Source organism: Ochlerotatus camptorhynchus, unplaced genomic scaffold, assembly GCF_037179485.1.
Source record: "Ochlerotatus camptorhynchus isolate MF236.1 unplaced genomic scaffold, CSIRO-AGI_Acam_v1.1 ptg000715l, whole genome shotgun sequence".
In the NCBI taxonomy this organism is placed as follows: Eukaryota; Metazoa; Arthropoda; class Insecta; order Diptera; family Culicidae; genus Ochlerotatus; species Ochlerotatus camptorhynchus.
In genome coordinates, this window is record NW_027041190.1 from 70,972 (window position 1) to 93,723 (window position 22,752).

General features: G+C 38.6%; 1 long non-coding RNA gene across 1 annotated transcript; it reads left to right on the top strand.

The window, feature by feature from the left end:
- The first annotated feature begins 1,138 nt into the window (after positions 1-1,138).
- On the top strand, positions 1,139-1,927 carry LOC135714774 (uncharacterized). The gene is made up of 3 exons (XR_010518890.1): positions 1,139-1,231; positions 1,305-1,553; positions 1,615-1,927. It is a non-coding gene; the product is annotated as an uncharacterized LOC135714774 (long non-coding RNA).
- The last annotated feature ends 20,825 nt before the right edge of the window (positions 1,928-22,752 follow it).

Here is a 22,752-nt window from a genome sequence, read left to right on the forward strand (position 1 = left end):
GAAAAGAAAAAAAACGGGCAGGGGTTTCTTTCTACGTTCGGTGTCGGTGATATAGCGATCGGCATCAGAAACGACGGAGTGAAGTTGATACTGTGGGCACAGACAAACAGACATAACTCTCCCAATCACATTCATCGCAAATAATGTTTTAGTTGGGAATGTGCTTGCATTTGTCATGGTAGCGCCACTGAAGCATTGAGCAAGCCACCACATTTCGGACTTATCAGTGATGCCAGTTCTTTTTCACGTCTACTTAGTAGATTCCAGCTCTTGAAAATGATAAGTGGTCAAGGCATCCCACTGGTCTCCACATCTGACGAATACAGAAAAAAAAATTGTTGAATATTACATCAAAACTGCTGCACATTAGTCATTCATTACGTTGTACGATGTACACAGCATTCGAGAACAAATCATGTTGATGACTGTAATATTCTATCGACTTTTATCAGTTATTGATGTTCAATACTTCACCATGAATATCATTGATTGATACATATTATTCTTTTTCTTCTGTGTACAAGTGATGAGCGGTGGTAGAAAGGGCACTAATAAGTGATGCATTACCTCGTTTAAAAACTTTGTTCCTGCAAAAGAAAAAGCACATTAAGCAAACAAAACAAATCCCTAAGAAAAAGTCTTAGCTTCTGAGATTTATTCCTACGGATCCGTATTTCTGCAGAATTCAATCAATTCTATAGATCTTCTGAAATATTCATAAAACCGACATCACTGACCTCCATCTGTTTTGTTTTTATTCAACGCAGCTGACGCGTTGACAGAACGCAAGGGAAAAGCAACTAGTGAAAAAATTACTTGCACGAGGGATGCTCCGGTTGCAAAACATTGCTTGGGAATGTGGATGATAGATGGTGCTAATGCGCATGCAAAATACGCTTGAAGATATTTTTTGAAGAATTTTCTTCTAAGAGTTATGTCTGTTTGTCTGTGCTGTGGGGCTCCGCCGGTTTAGTCGAGCTGGTTTCCACATCCACGGAAAAATGAGTCTATGCATTAATGACTATTTTTCAACCACTTTTTAGAGCTTGTTCGGGCTGTCATAGAGTGGTTGAATTTTATAGCAAAAAAGTGTATACAATTTAGACATTTCCAGAGAAAACAATCTTTCAACAGAAGTGTCTAAATTGTATTCTCTAGTGGCTGAAAAAAAACTTGGAAACAAGTATTTTCCGAAAACGCCGCCGGCTAACAATGATTAACTTTTTCGCAGGTAGATACATTGTTTATAGTATCATCATAATAGACAATTTGATAGTAATTTATAACTTTCCTTTTGTTTCAAGAGTGTGGTGAGAACTTCCAGAAGAAGTCGTCATCATCGCCAGCAGTGGGAAGGAATTACTGCTTCCTTCGCAATAGAGTGCTGGAACGACAACCAAGTTTTCTTCCTATTCCGTTTCCTATATTCTTCCATGATAAAGTTGGAGGAGCTAGTGAGCAGCAGATTCAGCTGTTACAAGTGTTGTCCGGTACAGTTGGACAGGATGTGTGGGATTAGGGGGATCAGGCCAAAGAGATGGCCGATGCTAATAGTAAGTATATCTAACAAGGTACATTCTTTCATTATTTAGTAACTTTTGATCTACATTACAGAGGGCTTCCAACGGTAGCACGATCCGGATCGAGTTCAGTGGGCAATGGAACGGGAAGGTCGCCGGACACGTAGAAAGTGGCTGAATTTGAAGTGTCTCTGATTGAGTTAGCCTAGGATGCGCAGCAAGTTTTCGTCGATGTTTCCGCGATATGGAGTACTGGAAAAGTTCCAAAACTGGCACGCCTACGTCACGGAATGGTTGGTTCAAGAGGGGAAGCTGGCAGCAAAAGTCTGAAGATTTCCCCGATATCTGCGTCACCATGTTGAAGTCACCAAGAAATAAACGTTCTTCATTATTGTTGTTTTGCTACTATTTTTAATAAAATTTGATGGAAATATACGAAATCAACCATTTAAAATCGTTCCGGTGTACACAATTTAACCACTTTTGAGAAAAACGTCTTTAGTCATTAATGATTAAAATTTAACCAGTTTCGAGAAAAACGCGTTTATTCATCCGATGAGTAAACAGTGTTTATTCATTTTATGAGTATGTGCGGGTTTTCTCGAAACTGGTTGAACTCTAAGCATTAATGCATACTTTTTTCTTAGCGTGTCCATCTTCGGTTTGCACTTTCGGGCCGTTTTCTGTACACGGTTAGAAAAAAGTACCCAAAATTAAGTTCTTTTCACTCATCTCGGCACTATAGTGCAGGAACCCAAAAGTAGGTACACTGAAAAATTGGACAAATCACATTTTGATTGAAAACTAATCATTTTAATATTATACCCAGTTTAATCGTGCTGGCTTTCTAAAAACTAATCAAAGTTGATTGAATTTTAGTCTTCTCTGGGTAAAATTTAATCATGTTCATGATTATTTCCATAAAAGTGTTAAATATGATTAACAGTGTAAAATAAAACGTCAAACTTGTTCGAAACCTCGTTTGCGTTTGTATTTGCGGCGTCGGTTCTGCTGTGCGAGTGCTGTGCATTTTTATGAGTTTTTCGCGGTGATTCCGGGTGTGCTGCGATGGAAGAAGTGTTTGGTGCCATCGGTGAAGACACCACGTAGGTGATTAAAGGTAAGATATATAATTAAAAAGAAAACATTTCTCCATAAGTGCCCGACAATTCTCTCGGCATCATTAGATCATTCGTTGAGGAATAAAAATCTGGAAGTTGTCCGGATCTTCATTCATCAATGGATGATTGAATGATATCCAGAAAGCTTACGAAAAATCGACTCCGGAAGCGCGGAGTGACCGAGATTTGTGTCGCAGCGGGAATGGACTAGGATCATCCAGCCGTTCAATTTTTGATCGTATAATGCATTCTAATTTTTGATTTCAACGAGTCTGACTCTGATTCCAGCCCAAAAATTGCTTTTACTGCTTTCTATTTTTTTTTTTCGTTTCTTACAGACCCAGTGTTACACAGAAAACCACGGCAACTAGGCTAGAATGACGGCAGCGAGGCTAGAAGTAGGAGCGTCCGCTTTGTTTCATCCAAGGCTTATGTTTTTTAATGTATAGAAATAAAATTCAAATGAAATCAAGATTTAGATGTTCTTCTATAAACTTTATCAAGTTTTCCACACTCTTATCTTTGTTTGTCGAAATGGGCACCACCGAGTAGCTTGCGTTGATTAGAATGTATTATTGGGATGATGGATATTTAATTTTAAAATGAATAAATTTCAATGTTAATTTTATCACTGCAACATTGAAAAGTAAGCATTGCATGATTATTTCGAATTTATTCATGCATGATTACTGCCAAACTAATCTTGGTTCTGACTGAATAAGGCAAAGCGGAAAATAGCTTAGTTTTTAAGCATTTTTGATTTCATTTATATTTGAGTGTACCCATTAATGGGTTTTCGCGAAACACCGTGTATGATAGTAGCCGTGCCAAATCGTCCATGCTTCATAAATACCAAATGGTATGGTGATGAAGATCTTACCATCTCTTTTATTCCTTCGTTTATAAGGGCATGTTCATAAACTACGTAGACAGTTTTTTTTTGGGATTCTTGACCCCCCCCCTCCCCCTGCGTAGACAATTGTTCATACAAAAAAAAAAATTGTATGGGCCGTGGATAATTGTCAACTCCCCCCCCACCCCTAAACTGTCTACGTAGTTTATGGACAGCCCTAAATACAACAGCAAATGTGACGTCACACTATTTAGTGCATAAGAATGTCGTAGCAGAAATCCAGCTGGGTGGTGTTAGAATTCAATTTATTTTTAATAGGGTTCGCAGCTTTGGCTGCTTATGACGAAAGCTCAGAGACGAGATCAGAGATCAAACAACTAGCAGAGTAGTGTGTGTGCATAAAGCACGAAACGGTAGAAGCTATAGCAGACAGAATTCCGCGTAGATAGATAAACATCACTAGAGCTACAAATCAGTTGAGAAAGACATTGTCACTTGAACTTTTGCATATTATCTTCTATGACTAATACTTTTTTGGTTACCAATAATAAATCTTATTAATAGTAAAGATTATCGTTTGGTTATTGGGTGGTGGATTTCATCTCCAACTAAAAGGAAGAAAAAGGGTTTGGGAAATATTATTTGGAGAAGATTTTCTCAAATAATATTTCTCTTCGTATTGAGCCTATTCAAATAGGTTGGTGGTGAGAACTTCTGGAGAGAGATTCTTCTCTCAGAAATTCGTCCCATTCTCTGTGCACTCTCATATACTTTAACAGGTTATGGGCCCAGGTGTGCGTGAAAACTAAGAATTACAATTTGTTCAGACGGAGCTTTCTGTTGAACATTTGTTAGGTTTTTGATGGAAGTCTAGACGGAGCTTTCTGTTGGACGATTCCAATTGGATAAAAATATTGTTTTCTTTTTAACAGGAGAAACTATGGAAAATCGAGTTCGAAGAATTGCTGTCCCTCTGTTCAAAGGGGATGAAAAATCATTTCCTTTCTGGAAACGGCGTATTGAGCAGCACCTCAAGCAAGAAGGCCTTCTGCATACGTTGGAGAGAGTTCCGGAAGAGGAAGATTTTGCAAATCCGGTTGAGGGTGCAACACCTGAACAAGAACAGGAACGTGAAACGAAATTCGCAAATCGACAGAAGGAAGACGATCGAGCGGTCAACGAGCTATGGATGGCACTTGAGGACGATGCAATGGCACATGTATTTTCATGCACCTACGCAAAAGAAATTATGTGCAGATTGCAAGAAATCTACCAGCCAAAGGGAACGGTTGCGATGATCGGGCTTCGAAAAAGACTATACAACCTTGGAAGCAAACAAAACAAATATAAATCGCTGAAGGACCTGTTCGATGCTCATGATGAAGTCATCCGCCTGTTGGAGGGCATGGGAGAGGCAATTCCAAAAGTTGAGAAAATCAACACACTACTCGTTGCTATCCCTGAAGAGTTTAAGCACATCATCGGTGCCCTGTCGGTCGTGCGAAAAGAGGAGCTGGAAGCCATGTCAGTGGAGCAGGTGAAACGGTTGTTCCTGGACGAAGAGTGTGCCAAGCCAGCAGTGCAACTTTCTGTGGCATTGGTAGGACTGAGGAAGAACATCCAATGCTACGAGTGCGGCAAGATGGGCCATAAGCGGCGAAATTGCTTCAGGCTGAAGAAGCAGAAGAAAGCAGATCAGCAGAAAAAGGAGAAGTCATCGGCCTTGAACGTTGCGATGCTATCGCGTCAAGAGGGAGCGTTTGTGGTCAAAGTGCCACTGGATAAGTTTAACTTGACGCGTTTGGAAGCAATCAATGAGGTTCAGCAAAAGCCAGCGTCGACAGCAAACTTGATGGATACGGAGCGGGAGCAGAGAGTTATGCAGGTGGATTGCCGAAAAATGCCAGTACCATTTCCATGCTGCCTGGACTCAGGTGCTACCCAGCATATGATCCGAGACATTGCTGCGTTTTCGGAGATGTGGGAGATTGAGAAAATGAGAATTGCTACAGCGAAGAGTGGTTCTGAAATAAACTGCAACCAAGCCGGAAACGTGTTCCTACGTAACAATGGAAATAAACGAGTGCGTTTGGAACTGTATAATGCTCTTTTTATTCCCGAGTTACATACCAATCTCCTTTCGGTTTCTAAAATTGAGTCAGCTGGATGTTCCGTTTTGTTCAAAAATGGTGGTGTCATGATCAAAGACAAACAAGGTAGGTTGATTGCTGAAGGTTCTAGGTCGGATGGTCTTTACCAGCTGGACGTTAACCTGGAGAAAGATGAACAAGCGCTTATTGGAAAACGAACAGGTAATTTGTTGCTTTGGCATAAGCGGTTGGGTCATTTGGGTAGTTCAAATATAAAAAGGCTGTTATCTGAGAACATGGTTGAAGGGTTGGATTTACAACCATCAACGTTTGTTGAAAATACAACTGTATGCGAGTCTTGCATAGTTGGTAAGCAAACAACCCGAATAGAAATTTACATTAGCCCAACGTTTGATTTTGATGTCTACATCAGCATCAAAATCAAATGTATGCCTGATGTCAAACATTAGGAAACATTATGATTTAGTTGTATTTAAGCAACGTAACATGGTGTATACATCAGAAATTTTGGAACAAAATTTTGCCATTCTAATGTCGGTCTGACGTCAAAAATTTCAATCTATTGACATTAGAACCAAACGTTTTAAGGATGTTTTCAGATGTACAAAACGTTAGAACTAAACGTTGTTCGGATGTTTTTAAATGTAAACGTTTTCTGATGTTTTCTAATGTAGATGTTTCCTGATGTTAGAAACAAACGTTTTTGGATGTTTTCAGATGTAAAAAACGTTAGAACTAAACGTTTTTCGGATGTTTTTATATGTAAACGTTTTCTGATGTTTTCTAATGTAGAGGTTTCCTGATGTTAGAATCAAACGTTTTTTGGTTGTTTTCGGATGTAAAAAACGTTAGAACTAAACGTTGTTCGGATGTTTTTATATGTAAATGTATTCTGATGTTTTCTAACGTAGATGCCTCCCGATGCTGGAACCAAACTTTTTTTGGATGTTTTCGGATGTACACAACGTTAGAACTAAACGTTGTTCGGTTGTTTTCATTTGTTCTTCGTGTTTGTTGTTCTCTGATGTTTTCAGATGTACAAAACGTTTAAAGTAAACGTTGTTTGAATGTTTTCAAATGTAGATGTTTACTAATGTTTTTAGATATACAAAACACTAGAATCTTACTTTTCAAATGCTTTCAATTATATTTACAACACATTAGAATTAGAAACATGATCGTGTAAACACTACACACGCTTGTTGTTAGATTACATCATAAAAATGCGTACATAACAGTCAATGCTGAAGCTCCCGTTTCCCACCAGTCAGTTAACTGACCTTAGCTAACCTAATATCATTGCGGCAACTCTCTATGCGGCAGGGGAACTTTGCCATTAGCGCGCTAAGAGTTGTTAGACCACTGACATAGGCGCCTATTCGTGGGTGACGAGGCACTTGGTGACATTACAGCGAGCTTGACGATTGTTGCAGCATTTTTTTAGCAAACTACCAGTTAAGGTGTGTAGTGTTTACAAGATCTTGTTTCTAGCTCTAATGCTTTGTACAATTAAAAGTATTGAAAAAGTTAATTCTCATGTTTTGCACAACCGAAACCATCAGAAAACATAAAATTGTACAAAAAAAAGTCATCCTTTCTGGTAGACTATCTCTTAAATGCATAAAGAATAGCCATTGCTTAAGCTCCCGTTTCCCACCAGTCAGTTAACTGACCTTAGCTAACCTAATATCATTGTGGCAACTCTCTATGCGGCAGGGGAACTATGCCATTAGCGCGCTAAGAGTTGTTAGACCACTGACATAGGCGCCTATTCGTGGGTGACGAGGCACTTGGTGACATTACAGCGAGCTTGGCGATTGTTATAGCATTTTTGAGTGAACTACCAGACAATCATGACAATGTGATCGCTGCGCCTCCAGATCTCCCTTTAAATCGACCCACTGTGCCAATTTGTCAATAGAGATTGCTGACGTTTATCGTACGCACACTACGTGACGTATACGTATACATAAAATGTTTTCATCGGGAAAAAAAACTTCATAGCGGAAAATTTTCCCGATGAAAACAAATCACTGACACTATCACACTTTAGCAATCTCTATAATGCATGACACTTTGGACGGGGTTGCTGGCTTGTTTGGTCCACTGTTCGGATATACAAGTGGCAAGCCTTCCCCTTCACGGATCGCTCCAAAAATTGCTGCAAACGAACTGCAAATATATAATAAACAAAATTATTGTGCATGAAAAATATGACAATGGACAATGCTCGAGGAGCACTGGGAGTTTTCGAACGACGCGTGCTTAGGACCCAAGACTTAGGACCATCTTTGGCAGAGGGTATATGAAAATGGTGAATGGAGTAGAAGAATCTAGATAGACCTGGAATTAGGGCGTAACAGCCTTTGTAAACAATGGCTTCTCTTGTTGATTTCTCGGAATTCAAGACACGCCTACACAAACCAACATATCCATCGGGTAGTAGAAGTATTTCTCTAATCGATGGTGATGTCGATTCGCCTGGGAGAGCCATGACTTCCGCGAAATCATCGAGAGAAGTCATTGATTACAAAAGCTGTTACGCCCTAGTTCCAGCTCTATTTAGGAATGAACCACGAACTGGCGTAACTTTATGGCGAACCCAATATCCAGAAAGTCGCTAAAAGTGGAAGGGTACAATGGGCGGGACACGTTGTAAGAATGCCGGACAACAATCCCGCAAAAATGGTGTTTTACTCAAATCCGGCCGGTACAAGACGCAGAAAAGTACAGTGTGCTAGGTGGTTAGACCAAGTGGAGCAAGATGTAGGAAGTGTGGGACGCTCGAGAAATTGGAGACAAGCAGCCAGGGACCGAGTTAGTTGGCGCAACTTGTTATACAGGTTAGGTTCCGAGCTCGGTTCCGAGGGACGTCGGATCAGCAAAAGTAAAGTAAGTATACAGACAAACAGACATAACACTCGCAAGATGTTCATCGAACAAGCATTTATCGGTCAATTTAAAAGTATCTTAGTTGGTAGTACCGCCACCTGTGGCGCGCATAGTCAATTCCCTTGCGTTTGACGTTTCCACACTACCGCCATCTGTTCAGCGTACTACCCACCACAGTGTACTCAACAGAGGGCCGTAATATTTTAACGACGATGTTTTACAGTGAGAAATATTCAATGTGTTATGTCTGTTTGTCTGTGGTAAGTATCTTATACGTTGGCTAAATTGTTATCCAAACTGCCTAAAAGTTCGAAGAAATAGTTATTAGATAGTACAGAATTCTAAATTGGCATTATTTATGAAAAATTTACATTAGAATTCTTAAATCTCAGTCTTTCCCTGATTGCACACTTTAAATTTTATATAAACTTGCGACGCATCTTGTGTACCATCATAAGGCTTGATGAAACTTATTCCGCCCGGAAACATGTTTTTTCGGAATTATGAAGTCATTATAGGGTTAACTACCCCATTTTCGGCCTATTAAGCACAACCCGCACTTAGTCCTTCTTTATCTAGCGCAGTTTAGCACCAAACGGAATGTTATTATTACTGATGGCTTCCAAATTTATTTACCTTTCCGTATGTACCGTAAGATTTGATAAAGAGAAACCAATCGTTGAGATATTGTCAAAAGTCTAACACTGCTTCTTGACACCAAACTCGGCCTACGGATTCTAAACTCGTCCTAGCGCATTGAAACGCCATTGAAACGCCAATGAATTCACTTCGGCCTATCGGATGAAGATTAAACATTGTAATAATCATTGTATGTAGTCTACACTGGCTTGACGAAATGGAAATAAAGAATAAAGAATGAAGATAAAAATTGATTCGGTCGGAGCGCTTCTTTTGTTTTTGGGAATAATGGGTGCAAACCTTCATATCACGTGTTCTCATTGACTTCGTTCCGTAGCTTATTAACTAAAGTATCGTGCCAAATGCATAATTGAATTGACGAACTCTGAAATAATGGATTTCTATTGAAGTTTTCTGCTCGATAGGCCCAAAACGGGCGATTAGGCCGAAGTAGTTCTCTACCCTACGTTATTATGACATTTTGTATTTTTAAGTAACAAGAGGACGTTGCAAAGGATGAGTTTGACGTATGAAACCTGTGCATTTAGTTTTCAGAGAGTCGCAATCAGCGAATTATTCATTAAATCACTTATGGCTGTAAGCTCCAATCGGTATTATCCTCGGATTAAATCCCGATCAAGAATGTCCGGCTGCTTTGATGTCGACATCAGAGTTATTCAACATCCAAACAGGGACGGTATTAAAAGTTAATCCGAGTTGGAGCTTACCGCCATTATTGCGGCTCTCTGAATCCAATATTAATAGGTTGAAAAAATGGTTTAAAAATGGAACCTAAATCCAAAATATCATAAATTTTGGTTCACATGAACTATGATAAATCAGTGTTATTACATTTGCAAACATCACCATTTTAGCGGCCCTCGCCATAGAGCGAACTGTCATTCAAAGGATATTAACGTCATCTAATGCAATTTATCGACAATTTAAATCTTGGTTTACAAATCGAGATGAATGTCTATGGGAACGATAAAAATATATTTGTGCTCAGAAAACGAAGCTCGTTCAGATGATGTATAAAAATTTGTTTGTTTTTCGAAATTATACAACCCAATTCCAGGTTTTCCACACGAAACGAAAACTAATGGATACGTATTCGGTTTTCCCATAGGGATACGTATTCGGTTTCCCCATCAGGATACGTATTCGGTTTCCCCATCAGGATCCGTATTCGGTTTCCCCATCGGGATCCGTATTCGGTTTCCCCATTGGGACCCGTATTCGGTTTTCCCATCGGGATTCGTATTCGGTTTCCCCATCGGGATCCGTATTCGGTTTCCCCATCGGGATCCGTATTCGGTTTCCCCATTGGGACCCGTATTTGGTTTTCCCATTGGGTTCCGTATTCGGTTTTCCCATCGGGATCCGTATTCGGTTTTCCCATCGGGATCCGTATTCGGTTTCCCCATTGGGACCCGTATTCGGTTTGCCCATCGGGATCCGTATTCGGTTTCCCCATTGGGACCCGTATTCGGTTTTCCCATCGGGATCCGTATTCGGTTTCCCCGTCGGGATCCGTCTACGGAATCCCCATCGGGATCCGTCTACGGAATCCCCATCGGGATCCGTATTCGGTTTCCCGATTGGGACCCGTATTTGGTTTTCCCATTGGGATCCGTATTCGGTTTTCCCATCGGGATCCGTATTCGGTTTCCCCATTGGGTTCCGTATTCGGTTTTCCCATCGGGATCCGTATTCGGTTTCCCCATCGGGATCCGTATTCGGTTTCCCCGTCGGGATCCGTCTACGGAATCCCCATCGGGATCCGTATTCGGTTTCCCGATTGGGACCCGTATTTGGTTTTCCCATTGGGATCCGTATTCGGTTTTCCCATCGGGATCCGTATTCGGTTTCCCCATCGGGATCCGTATTCGGTTTCCCAGTCGAGATCCGTCTACGGAATCCCCATCGGGATCCGTATTCGGTTTCCCGATTGGGACCCGTATTTGGTTTTCCCATTGGGATCCGTATTCGGTTTTCCCATCGGGATCCGTATTCGGTTTCCCCAATGGGTTCCGTGTTCGGTTTTCCCATCGGGATCCGTATTCGGTTTCCCCATCGGGATCCGTATTCGGTTTCCCCGTCGGGATCCGTCTACGGAATCCCCATCGGGATCCGTATTCGGTTTCCCGATTGGGACCCGTATTTGGTTTTCCCATTGGGATCCGTATTCGGTTTTCCTATCTGGATCCGTATTCGGTTTCCCCATCGGGATCCGTATTCGGTTTCCCCGTCGGGATCCGTCTACGGAATCCCCATCGGGATCCGTATTCGGTTTCCCCATTGGGACCCGTATTCGGTTTTCCCATCGGGATCCGTATTCGGTTTCCCCATCGGGATCCGTATTCGGTTTCCCCGTCGGGATCCGTCTACGGAATCCCCATCGGGATCCGTATTCGGTTTCCCGATTGGGACCCGTATTTGGTTTTCCCATTGGGATCCGTATTCGGTTTTCCTATCTGGATCCGTATTCGGTTTCCCCATCGGGATCCGTATTCGGTTTCCCCGTCGGGATCCGTCTACGGAATCCCCATCGGGATCCGTATTCGGTTTCCCCATTGGGACCCGTATTCGGTTTTCCCATTGGGATCCGTATTCGGTTTCCCCATCGGGATCCGTATTCGGTTTCCCCATCGGGATCCGTCTACGGAATGCCCATCGGGCTCCGTTTACGGAACCCGTCATCGGGCTTGTAGCTTTTAGTAAATATACTGACTAACCTGCAGTATGTCGAGAGATCTGGCTGCAAACTCCCCGCCCGGGATCCAGCTTCGGATTCCCTACCGGGATTCGGCTTGGGACTGGTACTTTCCTAAAAAAAACATAATTACATTACATTAAATTAATAAATTCACATTTACTTACCAGAAAAACATTGCATCGCCACCAAAACTCGCGACGGACACATTGTCGGCACTTTCCCGGGCTAATTCGTAAACAAATCAAACTTTTCCCACTGCGAAAAAAAACTGTACACGGCCAATGAGATCAACGCAAATTTGAGTACAGTGTACTCAATATCGAAAAAAGTGCAGGATGAGTAAATTTGCCGCATGTTTTCCTCAAAAATCTGCCCTAAAATAAGGAAAATTTACGAGAATCCAGAGAATCCAATCTTTGCTTTTCTCATATTCGGAACATGAGGGAAATTAATTCAAAACTGAGTTCCTGCACTTTTTGCGATTTATGAGTGAACTAACCTCAAATTTGGGTCGTTCTCATTCGCCGTGTAGTGCTGACTCAGGACAAAACAAACTTTGCATGCGGCGAGAGACCGAGGGACAACAATTTACATCGTGATGAACTTTGATTCTAATGTAACGTTAGGTTCGGTTGTCATTGGATGTATTCTGTTGTTTTATGCGTGCAACAAATTACATCGTGATGAAGTTTGATTCTAATGTAACGTTAGGTTCTGTTGTCATTGGATGTATTCTGATGTTTTATGCGTGCAACAAATTACATCGTGATGATGTTTGATTCTAATGTAACGTTAGGTTCTGTTGTCATTGGATGTATTCTGATGTTTTATGCGTGCAACAAATTACATCGTGATGAAGTTTGATTCTAATGTAACGTTAGGTTCTGTTGTCATTGGATGTATTCTGATGTTTTATGCGTGCAACAAATTACATCGTGATGATGTTTGATTCTAATGTAACGTTAGGTTCTGTTGTCATTGGATGTATTCTGATGTCAAATTTTACATCGTCAAGACGTTTGATTCTGATGTAACGTTTGAGGCTAATGTATTTTTATGTACTTGGACGTCACACTGAAGTCTGAATACATTAAGGTTACAGCAATACACGTTAAAATTTAATGTATTGAAGATGTCTGCTGGTGTTTCCTACATTACAATTTCTATTCGGGAAGGAAGCCTTTTACCACAAATTATGAAAGACGTTCTACGAAGCCACTTGAGATTATTCACTCGGATGTGTGTGGTCAGTTGCCGGAAGAGACGTTCGATGGTTTCAAATATTTTGTGAGTTTTATTGACGATTTTACTCACTTTGTAGTTATTTATTTGATCACCCATAAAAGTGATGTCTTTCAGAAATTTAAAGAATTTGAAGCTCTTGCAACGACACATTTTTCATCACGCATTTGTAATTTGCGAACAGACAATGGGGGTGAATACTTCAATTCGGATTTCATAAACTTTTGTAAGGAAAAGGGCATATGTATGCAACCCACTGTACCTTACACTCCTCAGCAAAACGGAGTGAGTGAACGTATGAATCGTACGTTGATGGAGAAGGTGAGATCAATGTTACATGAGAGTTCTGCACCTTTTTACTTGTGGGGAGAAGCATTGTATGCAGCTACATACATTACAAACCGAAGTCCAACGAGCAGTTTGTCTGGTTCAAAAACTCCATATGAAATGTGGTTTAGTCTTAAACCAAACTTGGAGAAATTGAAGGTTTTCGGGTGCGTGGCCTATTCACACGTAGGCAAAGAGCACCGATCCAAATTAGACAAAAGAAGTAACATATTGACATTTATTGGTTATGCGCCAAATGGTTTTCGAATGTGGGACAATGAGCAGAAGAAGGTGATTATTGGCAGGGATATTATATTCAACGAATCACAGTATTTCTTTGCTTCATACAAACAAAAGGATGAAATCAAAAATCAGGATGGTTCCGAGAACTATTGCGAGGTAGATTTACCTGCAGTAGATTCGGTTGGAGAGCCTGAGTCATTGGAATCTGAGATAGGGGAAGAAGAATCTATTGAACATGATAATAGTTCTGAAGACTATACTGAAGCCGATTCAGGGGAGGATTTTGATTTCGAATTCGAAACCAGGAGATCTCAGCGAACGAGTAGACGACCAGAATGGCTAAATGACTTCGAAACAGGTTTTGTTGTATCAGCGGCATTTGGAGAAATTTCTCAAAATATAAATGATCTGAAACGCCGAGCAGATTGGCACTTGTGGAAGCATGCTATCGATGATGAGTTTAAGTCTTTGCATGAAAACAACACGTGGACATTGGTAAGCGATCTTCCCCCTGGAAGAAAAGCTATCAATTCAATGTGGGTGTTTAATATCAAAGACGAGGAAGGTTCACCTCGATATAAAGCTAGACTTGTGGCCAAGGGTTGTTCACAACGACCTGGGCTAGACTATAGTGACACGTTTGCCCCAGTCGCTAAAATGACAACGATAAGAACAATGCTATCAGTGGCTGTGAAACAAAACTTAACGATACATCAAATGGATGTGAAAACAGCTTATTTGAATGGAAATTTGGACGAGGACATTTTTATGAGATTACCAATCGATGAAAACGGAAAATCGAGTTTGTGCAAATTAAATAAAAGTATTTATGGATTGAAGCAAGCTGGAAGAAGCTGGAATTGCAAATTCAACGAATCAATTACCAAATTGGGGTTCACTAAGCTTAACAGCGATACATGTCTATACATTTCAGCTGAAAGAGGATTGTTTGTTTTACTATATGTTGATGATATACTGATCTTTGGTAAGACGATTGCTGATATCAACTGGATCAAACATAAGCTCTCGGAAAATTTTAAGATGAAGGATTTAGGAGCAGTGAGACATTTCTTAGGCCTAGATATCCATCACGATCTTAAAAGAGGAATCATAGAGTTATCTCAAGAATCATACATCATTAAGATTTTGAACAGATTTGGAATGGGGGATTGTAAAGCAGTTGCAATTCCTATGGATGTCAATTGTAAGTGGAAAAAGTCGTCAAAACTGACTGAAGAACCTTTTAAACAGATGTTGGGATGTTTACAGTATTTGGCTCTTATTTCAAGGCCAGATATAGCTGTTTCAGTTAACATTTTAAGTCAATTTCAGAGTACTCCGGGAGACGAGCATTGGGTTGGCTTGAAAAGAATCCTGAGATATCTTCAAGGAACCAAGAAGGCACGTATGGTATATTTGCGAGATAAGGTGGATGTACCTCTGGCTGGATTTGCAGACGCTGATTTTGCGAATGATACCGAAGAAAGGAAGTCGAATTCGGGCAACTTGTTTACGGTCTTCGGAAATGCAGTATCGTGGAGCAGTAAGCGACAGCAAATCGTTAGTCTGTCAACAACTGAAGCTGAATTGGTATCTCTTTGTCATGCAACTAAAGAAGGGATGTGGTTGGCTCGTTTGTTGTGTGAGATAGGAATAGATTCTGTTCCATTTGAAGCGCCCATACTCCGTTGCGCATCCATGTTTCACTCCCGTGTTGAAGTGCCCAACGTAGAGCAACAACTCGCGTGGTCTTTCTTTTTCCGTAAAATGAAAGACAGTGCAATTCCATTTCTACTGTATGGAAAAAGCTCTTTGATGAATCAGTTATCCTGAGGTTGGAACTGTGCTCGTCCGCACCTAGCAAACCTCGGATAATAACTCATCAGAACAACTGCCCCGATTCTTTATTCTTCGAAACCTTTTATACATGAAATTGTTACTTAAACTCTACACAATAGTTTTTCTCCAGTATGTACATATAAAGCGAGACAGATAGTTTTTCTCTTGGAAAGTCGGTGTCTGTTTTTTTTAACAAGAATTAATGCTCCTCGCGGTAGGAACGGCTATGTAGGATGCTTACTCATCAATGTTTACTTTGACCTTTCGCGAAGCACCTAGTTAAGCCAGCGCGCATCGCTGACGACGCGGTAGCAACTGTTTATAAACGACTGACCCTGGAAATGTGTGACATTGTCACTGCTGCTGTTAAGTTGTGTATTTTCTCGTACCGTATGGGGGTCTATTACTGGTTAATTTCTTATTCAGATTGATATTGGAATTTGAGGCTTTTGCATCCCCTCTTACTTAACCAGCTTGAGAATAATATCGAAGAGATTCTTCTCAAGGATATGCGCTGGTAACTATTCTATATTTGCTAAATTTTTAGCTGAATCTTCGTATTATGGTTCTTACTCCTACTGTGCCTTTCTTAAGACCCTACTTTGTACTATTGATAAACATATTCAGTCGTTCATACTTTAACTAAATTTTGTCATTTGGCTAAATCATCTGTGTTAACAAGTTTTATCACGCGTTTTGCTGATATGAAAATTTGCCTAACTGACTTACGTTAATTATGCGTTTAGTTGAGTTATGCCATTCTTGTTGCAATTGATATTTAATGTTAACATTGTATAGAACTATTACGAATAATTCACTATAAGGAGTGATGTTAGAATTTGGGGTTGTTGCATCCCCCCTTACTTACTGAGCTTGAGAATCATTTTTCAAAAATTATTATCAATAAGCTTGAGTTGGTAATCTTCCATTTGAAAATTTCGTGCTTTCTTGTTGTCATATTTCTCCTAACCTTAGGGTGATCCTCAATTGTACCTTTCGTAAAAGCTCCTTCATTTCTGCTCGTTCATCCATGCGATTGAAAACTGTTCCTGACTCGTCATTTGGTTGATATCAAATATCAGGTGTGGGTGTATCTGCCATTCCCCACCATCTATGATTCGTTGTTTGCCGCATTCAGGTTACTCTTCATCGTCTTTCATATCATTGTATTGTACTGCTCGCATCTCGTCATTATGTATGTTTCTGTTGGAAACTTTTTTAGTGCTTATTAGAACTTCAACTTTCTTTATGATGTAGTATGATTCCACATCTTCGATGATTTTCGTTATAAGATGTAAACTTGTTTTGGATTTTATCCATGACTGTTTTCTATCTGTGTTTATATATGCAGCTAGTCAATTTATTGTTTGTGCCATACCATGCGTTAGTTGTGTACTTGCTTGTGCTTCATTGTCATTTTTGAGTTTTATGTTTAATGATGTCATATCAAACGTTACGTTGTATGTTCTGTAGTTTTATGATGATGTTTGCGAAACCGTTGCTGAAGTAGCTTGTCTTTTTAGATGCTGTGTGATGAGCTTATGCCAAAGATTGCTCATCTATACAGTATAATGTGTTGATCAATTTTGTTATCCTCGATAAACCACTCGATGCCATCTTCCTGTTCCTTATACTTTTCCGATGATCCTACCCAACACCGTCAATCTTCAATCTTCCGCATGATTTGTCTTTCGATTGTCATCTAGCCATTGTGAATGTGACTCTTCCTTCGCTGTTGACGGTCTCTTAGATTCGCCACCTGGTACATCCAAATCAATTTTCCCTTTTTCACTGTATCATCAATAATTTTCTTTTAGATATATTTTTTTCTTATCACTTTCACTCTAAAACATTCATTAAACCATAACTTTGGTATATTCAAATTATTTTCTACTCATCTTTTGAATCAACTATAATATTTTTTTTAACTTGGTTTACATACTTTGATATCATTGACATGATATGATTAATAATATTCTTCGTTAGTTGCTTGCTGCTCTTATTTTTTTCAATTTCATATTTTCATCTACAAATTCAGAATTAATTACTTTAACTGAACATTCTTATCTGATTGTCGATATTACACTTCTTGTTTTACTCTTAACTTTGTTCCTTTGTGTCATACTTCTTATTCTGATATCTTTCATCGTGTTTTGCTAGTATTTTTATTTTATTATCCTACTTTTTCTCTGACTTCGTTTAACTCTTTTTTGTTTGTAGTTGTAACTCACCAATTAATCAAAGCATCTGAATGGCTACGTCATGAAATTGCAGCAAGTACTCTCTTTCTCCTAATGAGGTTTAAAACGGCACGTATCTGTAATTCGATTCATTTATGCTCGGTTCCAGGTTCCTCTGGCCATACGTTTATGTTTTTGTTTAGTCAATTCAATTAATGTCTTGTAAGTGGCCAAATTGCTGCAAGTGCTCGTCTTCGCTAATTGAGAGGAAACGGTGGGTATCTGTAAGTAAACTTAAATTTCAGTTAGACTCATTCATAAATTCTCGTGCATTCTAAATTCCAAATGCCATTGTCCAATTGTTCATCTCCAGATCTGTAACGGTCTGTAAAAAATAAAACGGCCTTTAATTAAGTTGTCAACCATAACATCATTTACGACTCTGGGATCATTTACAGTATATTAATTCTGTGTTTTGACGGTATTTTCCGTTCAAAATTGTTTTGTATTCAATCTCGCTGTGAGATTCTAGTGCACAGTTAGTCCAAAGTGCTTTGTAGGTACAATATTCTTGTCCACTTTGATCTTGTTTTTCACCGTTTTTTTTTTTTCATCATTATCATAAGTATTATTTTTCAACGCGTTACTTTTTTTTTATGAAATTATTGTATAAATCTGTAACTGTTTTTCAGTAATTTAATCCATATTGTGTGCTGTAATGTCAATCCCTAGCTCTTCGATCCATTCAAAATCGTACTGCAAAATATTTTGCTCTTTTTTGATGAATACATTTGTTTTATTAGCTGAATCATTCAATTACTGCATGCATTACATATAGGTCGAAATTTTTTGTATCTCTTTGAAATGTTTTCATCACTAATTATATTAGAAAATACTGTTTACAAGTATTAACTATATATATTTTCACCTTTGTTTTCATTTTCTTGAAACTTTATCTGAAGCTTCGCTTTTATGTTTCCATCTTCATATATGTATGTTGTGAACATTTTGTTCAATCCCTTATTAATCCCAATTGAAATTTAATATATACTTTTTCTTTACAATTTTCAATTGTCTCTTATCATTCTGGTTATTCCATAAATTCATTTTCAAATAACAATACTTAATTTTATGTCTACGTACCCCGGGGTCATTATCATTTAGTCAATAATATCCATTCGATTTTTATTCTTATTATTTATTTATATTACTATTCAATTTAATCATCACCATATACATCATTCGTTCCGGGAACGTCTTCCCTTGTCTAACGCACTCTCTCACAAACATTCCATGTATCCCTCTTATACATTAGCTACAGTTTATCACTTCTTTTTTTTCACTTCACTAATAGTTTTATTATTTGCTCGCAGTATTCTTTCCATTTTCATAGTCATCTCCTGGAGTAACATCCAAATTTTAATTGTTATTTTAATATGTGTGTCGCTCTATTCTTAATTATAATATAAATATTATGTATATAATAATCGATAAATAAATAATTATTTATCGGTACTGACGAATTTGTTCCGCGTACTTTTCATTGTTCATTGATTAATCATTGTATCGCTTTATACGATTGACGTGGATTTTTTCTAATTTCTTCCCATTCTGTATTACCACGGTTTGTTCACTAGGAATTTCCATTACTGTGTATGGGCCACGCCACATACTCTGTAGTTTTTGTCCTACCCCCATAGGGTTTGATTGCACTAAAACTGAATCTCCCCACATTGGTTGCCATTGATTTGAATTTTTGTCATATTGAACCTTCCGCTTTTCTTTTGATATCTTCAAATTTTCCCTCGCGTTATAATGGATGTTGCTCAAAATGCTTTTCATTTCACCAACGTAATCATGATAGTCCATTGTGGAATTACCTACTTTATAAATGGATGTGGGAATTTTTGCCTTTCGTCCATATAATAACTCAAATGGGGTGTAATTAGTTGAAGAGTTAATCGTTGTATTGTATTCAAAGTTGAAGTATGGTATCAATTGGTCCCATGTTCTTTGATTCCCTCCAATAAATTGTCGTAAATAGGTTTTCAACTCTCTGTTTGAACGTTCCACTAAATTCGCCTGTGGATGGTATGCACTTGTGTTGATTTTTTTAATTTTCAAAATTTTACATATGTTTTTCATGAGGTTACTCATGAAGTTCGCACCTTGATCGGTCACTACTTCTTTTGGACACCCGAATTTACAGATCACATTTTCGACAAAAGTTTTTGCTACTGTTTGTGCTTCCTGATTTTCCATACATGCGACAATTAAATATCTGGTTAAGTCATCTTGAACGACTAATCCGTATTTATTACCCCATTCCGATTCGGGTAAAACAACGATATCCATAAATAATTTTTCAAACGGCTCTGTAGCTGTTGTAGTAATTTTCATTGGTATTTTGTTGGACTTGCAAATTTTGTTTTTCTGACACGAATCGCATTTTCTTACATAATCTTCAATGTCTCGTCTCATATTTTTCCATGTAAAAAGAGATCCAACTCTCTTTCGCATACGTTTTGCTCCTACATGTCCACCTAGGGGTGCGTCATGAAATTCTCGTAAAATTGTTTCGATTTCTTCACCCTCTATTTGGATACGTTCAGAGTCTGCATTGTACAAAGAAATTTTCTTATCAAATTTCCATGATATGAATTGTATCATTTGTAATACTTCAAACTGTTTTATTTTGCGAAATGATAATATATGGACATGTTTTGCTTGCTTTAGATAGTCAGGACCTTCCATAAAGCTCCTATTGAGTTTCTTTAGGAAACTTTTACCATTGAGCAAAGAGTTATTTTTCCCCTCGATAATCAATCCTGTAATCTTTTCGTTTGGTATATTTATAATTCCATTTTTATCATAATCCTTCAATCCATGTGGTAAATTACACAGAGTTGAAATTTCCTTGTAGGCTGATCTACTATTTAATATAACTAATGTAGCATCTGCTGAGTCATTAGTTAATTTCCCTGAAATCAAAAGTTCATCTGTGTTTACTAATGATTGCTCTACGCTTGCTTTAAAATCATTGTATAAGTTGTGGTTATCATCTTTCTTTGTGGTGTTTCCATTGTCACTTATATCCATGTTAACTAATTCATTAAAAACTGAGTTCCTTTGAGGTTGGTCAGTTCTCAAATATTGGTCAGTGGAATCGCTTGATCGCTTGTTGTTTATTTCTGTTTGGGTTGTCTGCCTCTGCATTCTTTGCTGCTGTCGCGTAACGACTGCAACTACCTGCTCTTGTTGTACCGACGTAAGTTGTTGATTCTTAATGTCTACGCTACCTTTTTTAACCTTACAACGTTGTAACCTTGATTGCCCCTGACAATAACCTGTTGATTGAATCTGGTTGACGTTTTTGTTTTCCTTCGTGTATGGTAGCCTTGACAAAAAGTCTGCAACAATGTTCTCTTTCCCTTGTTTGTAGCGTATATCACATTTAAGACCTTGCAGCTTAAGTCGCAGTCTTGTTAATGTGGGTGACGTTTCCTTTAACCGCCAAATTGAAATTAGAGGCCTGTGATCTGTGTAAACAATGAATTTTTGATCAAATATAAAATGTCTAAAATAGTCAACCGCCCAAACGATCGCTAATAATTCTTTCTCGATTGTGTGGTATCTACTTTCTGCACCTATTAATGCCCTGCTCGCAAAGGCGATCGGTCTATCGACAGTTTTCTCATTAGATAACACCGCTCCTATCGCGTAATTGCTAGCATCTGTGGTGATGACAAAAGTATCCTCATAATTAGGCCTTACTAACAAAGGTTCAGATATGAGGCATGTTTTAAGCATTTCGAAAGCTTCCTCACATTCACGCGTCCATACAAATTTTACATTCTTCTTCAATAAATCGTTCAAAGGTTTCCTGTACTTTGCAATGTTGGGAATGAATTTTCCATAAAAATTAATTGTACCTAAAAATGATCGAACATCTTTCACTGTAGATGGACTTTTCATCTTTTGTATACTTTCTACATTTTCTTTGGTTGGTTTTATACCATATTGATCTATTATATGACCAAGATATTTGATTTCTGTTTTCAAAATTTTGCATTTCACCGGTTCCAATTTTAAATTATGTTTGCGTAGTCCTTGCAACACTTTATATAAGTTTTCATTATGTTCTTCGATTGTTCTTCCTGAAATGATGACATCATCCAGATAAACAACGGCTCGAACATCTCCGATTTCGTATAGTACCGTATTCATTAATTTTTGAAAAGTTGATGGGCTATTCCTTAATCCCATAGGCATTCTTGTAAATTCAAAGTGTCCTTTTGGGGTTGAGAAGGCTGTTTTAGCGGCATCTTTTGGATCGATTGGGATTTGATAAAATCCCGACTTTAAATCCAATGTTGAAAAATATACACTATCTCCAAGATTATCCATGATTTCATTGATGAGTGGAATTGGATATACAAAAGGCTTAGTTATCAAATTTAAAGCCCTAAAGTCCACTACAATTCGATATTTCTTATTTCCAGCTGCATCCAAGTCCCTTTTTGGTATACACAAGACTGGTGCATTCCATGGGCTTTTACTTGGTCTGATGATACCTTGCCTATACATTTCTTCGATTTCTTCATTAATTTGCTTTTTTGTTGCTTCTGGGAATCTGTATTGCCGTTTATTAATGGGTACGTTCGTTGAAGTTTCTATTTCGTGCACTGCCGCATCTGTGTGGGTCAGTTTATCACCCTCAAGAAAAAACACATCACTAAAATTGCTTAAAATTGATTCAATTGATTCTAAAGCGCTTCGTGATAAATGATCAAGTTTGATCTGTTCGAAGATTTTATTATATCGTTCGTGTCCTTGAAGCATTTTAATATTTTTGTATTTGACAATATCGTAGTCTATGTCAGAATTTAAGTCCAACATTTCTCTGTCGTCATATTCACTTCCTTCTTCATTATATTCTTCATGATAAAAATTATTTTCTGACGGGTCATCTATTTCCATTCCATTGAATGTATGGACTTGTGTAAAATCTTTACACTCTTCTTCATTATAGTTTTTCTTGCAAGTGTCAAGCTCGAAAATAGCAT